Source organism: Papaver somniferum, chromosome 10 (assembly GCF_003573695.1).
Source record: "Papaver somniferum cultivar HN1 chromosome 10, ASM357369v1, whole genome shotgun sequence".
Taxonomy (NCBI): Eukaryota; Viridiplantae; Streptophyta; class Magnoliopsida; order Ranunculales; family Papaveraceae; genus Papaver; species Papaver somniferum.
The window spans coordinates 125438513-125445061 of NC_039367.1; the positions used below are offsets into that span (position 1 = coordinate 125438513).

Here is a 6549-nt window from a genome sequence, read left to right on the forward strand (position 1 = left end):
TATCTAGCCGCTAATGATTCAACTATTTGCTTATTAACGTTAATTAGTAGAAATTAGTCTAACAACGATCAAGATACGAAATTAGTACCACTTGTTAGATCTCGAAAAGCTATACGAAATGGACTACTCGAACGTGTCATTCGGATACTGGACGAAGAAGATAACATCAGAGTGGTGTGAAGGGAAAAATAGACTATTTACGGTGAACCGACTTGGCTGCCCATATCTTATCCAATGGGTGCCTCAGTAAATCTTTCAACCTTATCTCTAGCCAAATCGGGAAGAGAAATTCATTTCTCTTATTCTTCCTTCTTCTTCTTTCTTCTTCTCTGTTATTCCTCTGTTCTTCTTCTGTTCGAGATTTAGCGAAAAAAGGAGTTCTAAGATCATGAGGTTTAAAGAAATATCAAGACGCGACTGTTGGTAGTGTTGTGGATGTCGATCTGTTGTGAGGAGGAGGATAAGAAGTGATGTTCATAGAGAATCAAGAGATTAGGGTTTGAGATTTGATTATTGTTCTAAAGATTTAAAAAGGTATAGAGCTATGGATAGATGAAGAACGAACTGGTTGGTGTTTAATTAACGATCTGAGGTTGTTTTGAGGCTGGATTGAAAAGTTAGGGTTTTATAAGAAGTTCAAGAAGAATCAGAAGATGAAATTGATAATTTAGAAGATTGATTTGAGATGGGTTTTAACAGTTTAGGGTTCGGATGAAAAGTAATTAGAAATTGAAGAAGTCAGGGTTCTGAAGCTGGATTGATTGAAGCTCATGACTGAATCTGTTAACAGAGTGAGGGTTTGATTGCGTTGGTAAGAAGGTGTTGAAGCTATTTTTGGTGTGGATTCAAGACTCGAGAAGAAAGGGTAAGTTGAATTTAAGATTTCAGAATTCATTTATTCTTTAAGTTGTGTGTATTTGAGTTTGAGATTGAAGTTTCATGGTTGGGTCTGCTGTGTATGGTTTAGTTTGGTCTGTTAATGAAATTGCTGAGTTGAGATGAGTTTATAATGAAGCTTTGGGTGTAGTTTAGATTAGAGTTGATGTTACTGGGGAGGAGATGTGCATTTGTGGTGGTTCTGTAGATGTTGGTGATGCTTAGGGGATTGTGGTGTAGTTACTGATGTTTTGATTGCAAATGAATTACAGGCCGGAAGGTGGTGATGTTACATAGTCTCAGTTGTAGGTGCATGGGATGGAGGTTATAGTTGTTTTGAAGATGATGTTTGAGATATCGTGAAGGTTTAATGTCCTGGTCTGGTAATGGAAGAATTGGTTAATTGGTTCTGTTGTTGAGACTGATATTGAATTACAGATGAAGTTAGAGTTAGTTTTGTGGTGTGTTTGGTTACTATAAGATTTAGTCAGTTGCAGTCTGGTGGGTGTGAAAATGGTGGATGTCTGGAAGTGGAATTGAAGGTGGTAATGTTTTTGTGTGGGAATTGATTTGGTTGGTTTGTAGTTCTGAAGCTAGAGGTGTTCACTTGTGATTCAGTTATGGTCGAGTTGAAGATGAAACTACATGAATCAAAAAATGCTGAATTTGTTCTGGTGGTGTTGTGGATTGATGATATTATATGAAAGGGAGGTTGATTTGAATGAATTGAGTTTTAGATGAATGGTATGTTAATTGCAGGTGGTATATAAGGATGAAGGTGTTGTCTGTGTAGTGAAATTTGAGATGGAGATGTAGTTGTAAAGAAGATGTTGTTAGAATGGAAATGGTGCTGTTTTGTTGGCGGAAGTTCATGGGGAATGAGTGTAGGTCTGGAAAGTAATATTGAAGAGTGTTGCTTAAGTTGAATTAGATGTTGCTTAAAGCTGTCATCCCAGGTAAACTGGGTTTAATGTTGTTATTTGAGTTATGGAGTATTTTTTTTTGATTGAATGTGTTATAATGATTTTGTAGACATAGAATTTGTCTAGTAATGTAAATGAAGAAGTAAGTATTGTAGAGTTAAGAGTATTAGTGTTGCACAATGATTGTGCATTAGTGTTCCTTGGCCTGAGCATTGGCTCTGGCCTGTGCAAGGGTTTCGGCCTTGTGCCATTAACCCTAGTCAGGTATCCGACTCTTGCTGACTTGGTCAATATGACTGAGTCGAATCGTTTGGACTTACTCAGTTACCTGTCTTGACCCGTGTTGACTCAGTTGACCGAAATGGACCTAACCTTTGACTGTTGACCTGACTTTGACCATTTGACCGACGTTGACTGTTAGATTGACCGTTAGAGACTGTCAGTTGACTTGATGGACTAGGCCTTTGGTCAATGGGTCTGTTTTGAGAATTTGGGCTTAGGACTAGTTATCTATGTTGATGAATTGGACCCTTATGGTCCGAATTAGCCTTTGGTTTCTTCTACAAAGTTGTAGATTTTTATAAGACACATTTAATGGACTATAAAACCAACCTAATTGAATTAGTAAACCTTAGCTATGTTAAACATAGAGAATGAAAAGGTGTAAAGTCATAAATGGGCTTAGAACCATTAGATAGTTCACTTAACTTATAACTGTAACTTGTAAGAAATTATGTTATGATCCTTGTGTGAGCCTTTTTGGCTAAACTCTTAGAGTTCTTGTGTGATTAACAGTTAGTCTTTACTAACAACGATCGATTCAAGGATGAACCAGTAGATCGCGGATCTCGAGGTAGGCGTGGCTTGTCATCAAAAGAGGTGGGAATTTACATTTAACTCTTTTGTGATTATTGTTGTTTTCTTTTACAAAAGTTTATGTTTAACAAATTCATGCATTGTCTGATTGGGTATTCCATGCATTGTTTTTTTTTTTTTAAATTCCCAAAGTACTGTTGATTCTTTTAATCTTTCGATTGCTCGGAAAGGAATTGTAATGCTTTGTTTGTCTTTATGAATTGTTTGGGAAATAAGAATTACCATTTGATTGTTTGGAAAATGAGAATTTTCATCTGTGGTATATAGGATACTGCTCCTTCATTTATGTCTACTTATTTTCGAGCTTTTATGCATAATAGGAGTGTAAGGAATTCGTCGACACTAATATAAACTAATAGGGTGTGCAAGGAATTGGTCGACACTCAATATATACATTGTTTGAAGAAGGGGTTAGTTCTGTATACATGATTGTTTATCTCTGTGAATTGGTTGTCTTTTAGTGTTTAGGGAAAACATGAATTGTTTTCCAAATCATTCCAATGATTGCTTGAAAGTTAAATGTTATTTCTACTGGGCACCCCCTTTTAGGGATGATGTGCTCACCCAATCGCACTTTCAGTTTCAGAGGCAGATCAGAGTTGCACAACGAAAGCTTCAAGGGTTGAGTTCGTTAGTTGGTTAACTTCGGATATGTTTATTATGTTGTATATTGTATTTGTAAACCAAATGACTATTGCATGTGTATCATTTGAAAGGAGTTCTTATATATATATTTCAGAGATGGGTTAAGTTTTGGGTTTAGTTTTATAGCAGATTTCTTAATTGAATGTTTAAGTATATGATTTAGATCCTTGGTGCCTCTTTATTTAGTTAATCTCTTGGATTAGTCAGCTGCTAGCTTTGGGGGAGCTACAAAGTTGGTATCAGATCTCACTATTAGATCTTATATGGGAAATAATAGGAATAACCAGTGCCAGTTAGTGGACTAGATTAGTTTAGAATTGGGTTGGGTTGTGAGATAAATCTTAATCACTAAAAGCTATCAATAATTAAAAGATTTGTTTGATTGATTGATTTGTTTGCTTGGTTGTTTGTATATGTTTTGAAGTAGAAATTGTAGGGTACACCAATAACTTTAGTTAATAAAGGTTAGGGAATAATCAGTCTAAAAAGTATGAACACGTACACAATCCAATACTAGAAAAATAGTGAGATTAACACAATTGATAAATTTTGAAAGACACGTAGAAATTTATTGAGTACCTTGACTTATCCGTAGAATCAACAATTTATAATTACATAAATGTTAATAGTATTTTTGGGACTCAATAATATTTGTAAGAATAGTTAGAAACCATCAATGTTAATTATAAAATATTATAATAGTAATTATAGATGATAATAATAGTAAAAGCCTGTTATGGCATCCTTTTTTTATAATAGTAATAATAATTTTAATAAAGTAATGTTAGCATTTATCAATTAGTATCATATTAAACTTAAATTAACTAAAATCTCATCAAGGATATATAACGATAAAAATAATAATTATGATTAAATAGCTATGGAAAATAATAGCGCTTATCTATGGTTAAATTTTATAAATTAAACTAATAACAAATTAGAAATAAATGTTTTGTGCTTAAACTAGATAGTTATTATAATACTTATTAGGCGTTAGACGTCAGAAGGTGGGAATATAATGCATAAAATAAAAAGACTCAACTTGTTAGTAATCTTGTACCGAATTATCTTTAGTATAACAAATGATCATGTAAATCTTTAAAATGAAACAAATATATACATGAAGTAGTAATAATATTATTCGGATATTTAGTGTAAGATTATAATTAAAAGAAAATAAATTTATATATTAATAGGATACCTTACACTAATAGCAAAATCTAAAGACTATTAGGATATCTTATAATCTTATGCAGACTCAAATTTAGATCATATTAAGTTACCAACGCCAAAATTTAACAAGATATAGTATATGGATTCAATCTGAATGAATAAAATCTGTTATATCAACCTTTGCATTGTAGAATTATATTTAGAAGATTAAGGCTTGGTGTACCAACTGGACTAGCAACTTAAGAATAATGAGAATAATACCACAGTTGATAATACTATTTGAGTAATTAAGCTAGTAGCAAATCTATAGTAGATTATATTTGGAAAATTTTGTATATGGTATTCAACTAAAGTTAAAATATCAGATATTATAAATTGACGTGAATCGAATTGGGATACTTATATTGGTAAAAATAAATAAATAAATCCAGATAACTAATTTTTGAAGTAAAATTTTAGGTTACACCAGTTAAGATAGAAGTTAAATACTAATTAATATAAATAAATTAATACTTAGTTAATCCAACACTGGAGAATAGTGAGGTTGGTAATTCTGATGTCTTCGGGTGGTACTTGTTACGTAGGCAGGCATTGTCAGGCGCCGCGAACCTTGACATGGCAAATGCATTCAAAGATGACCGATCATAGAAGTTTGGTATAACTCTTTAGGAAACCGATAGATATAATTTCATTTAGAAAGATTCGTAGAATTCTTCCTTAAAGTTAGAGACGAATATCTTATAAAACAGAAATTAGTGTAAGAAAAATTAGACTTCCTTATTTGATAGTTATCAAAATCAGCATAGTTGAACCTAGATCCACAAAATTTAGTTGCAGAAAGCCATTTAGGTTTGTGCTTTGTTTCATGTTTGCGCTTAGATAAGAGATATGATTACTCTATAAGGTGGGGATTTTTTGAAGACCAGAAGGATGTTTTGATTTTCGAGGACAAAAATGTATAAGGTGGGGAGAATGTAAAGACCCTCAAGATCGTCTAAGCTATAACCAGTCAAGAGACGATCTAGCCGCTAATGATTCAACTATTTTCTTATGAATGTTAATTAGTAGAAATTAATCTAACAACGATCTAGATACGAAATTAGTACCACTCGTTAGATCTCGAAAAGCTATGCGAAATGGACTACTCGAACAATGTCATTCGAATACTGGACGAAGAAGATATCATCAGAGTGGTGTGAAGGGAAAAATAGACTATTTACGGTGCACCGACTTGGCTGCCCATATGTTATCTAATGGGTGCCTCAATAAATCTGTCGGCCTTATCTCTAGCCAAATCGGGAAGAGAAATTTATTTCTCTTATTCTTCCTTATTCTTCCTTCTTCTTGTCTTCTATTACTCTGTTCTTCTTCTGTTCGAGATTTAATGAAAAATGGAGTTCTGAGATCATGAGGTTTAAAGAAATATCAAGGCGTGACTGTTGGTAGTGTTGTGGATGTCGATGTGTTGTGCGGAGGAGGAGAAGAAGTGATGTTCAGAGAGAATCAAGAGATTAGGGTTTGAGATTTGATTATTGTTCTAAAGATTTAAAAAAGTATAAAGCTATTGCTAGATGAAGAACGAAAGGTTGGTGTTTAATTAACGTTCTGAGGTTGGATTGAAAAGTTAGGGTTTTATAAGAAGTTCAAGAAGAATCAGAAGATGAAATTGATAATTTAGAAGATTGATTTGAGATGGGTTTTAACAGTTTAGGGTTCAGATGACAAGTAATTAGAAATTGAAGAAGTCAGGGTTCTGAAGCTGAGATTGATTGAAGCTCATGACTGAATCTGTTAACAGAGTGAGGGTTTGATTGCGTTTATAATGAAGCTCATGACATAGAATTTGTGTAGTAATGTAAATGAAGAAGTAATTATTGTAGAGTTAAGAGTTTTGGTGTTGCATAATGATTGTGCATTAGTGTTCCTTGGCCTGAGCAAGGGTTGCGGCCTTGTGCCATTAAGCCTAGTCATGTATCTGACTCTAGCTGACTTAGTCAATCTGACTCGAATCGTTTGGACTTGATGAGTTACCTGTCTTGACCTCTGTTAACTGATT

At 33.6% G+C, this 6549-nt stretch overlaps 1 long non-coding RNA gene across 1 annotated transcript; it reads left to right on the top strand.

Annotated features, from left to right (window-relative positions):
* The first annotated feature begins 316 nt into the window (after positions 1-316).
* LOC113319465 lies at positions 317-1960 on the top strand. Its single transcript, XR_003345533.1, has 2 exons — positions 317-865; positions 1149-1960. It is a non-coding gene; the product is annotated as an uncharacterized LOC113319465 (long non-coding RNA).
* The last annotated feature ends 4589 nt before the right edge of the window (positions 1961-6549 follow it).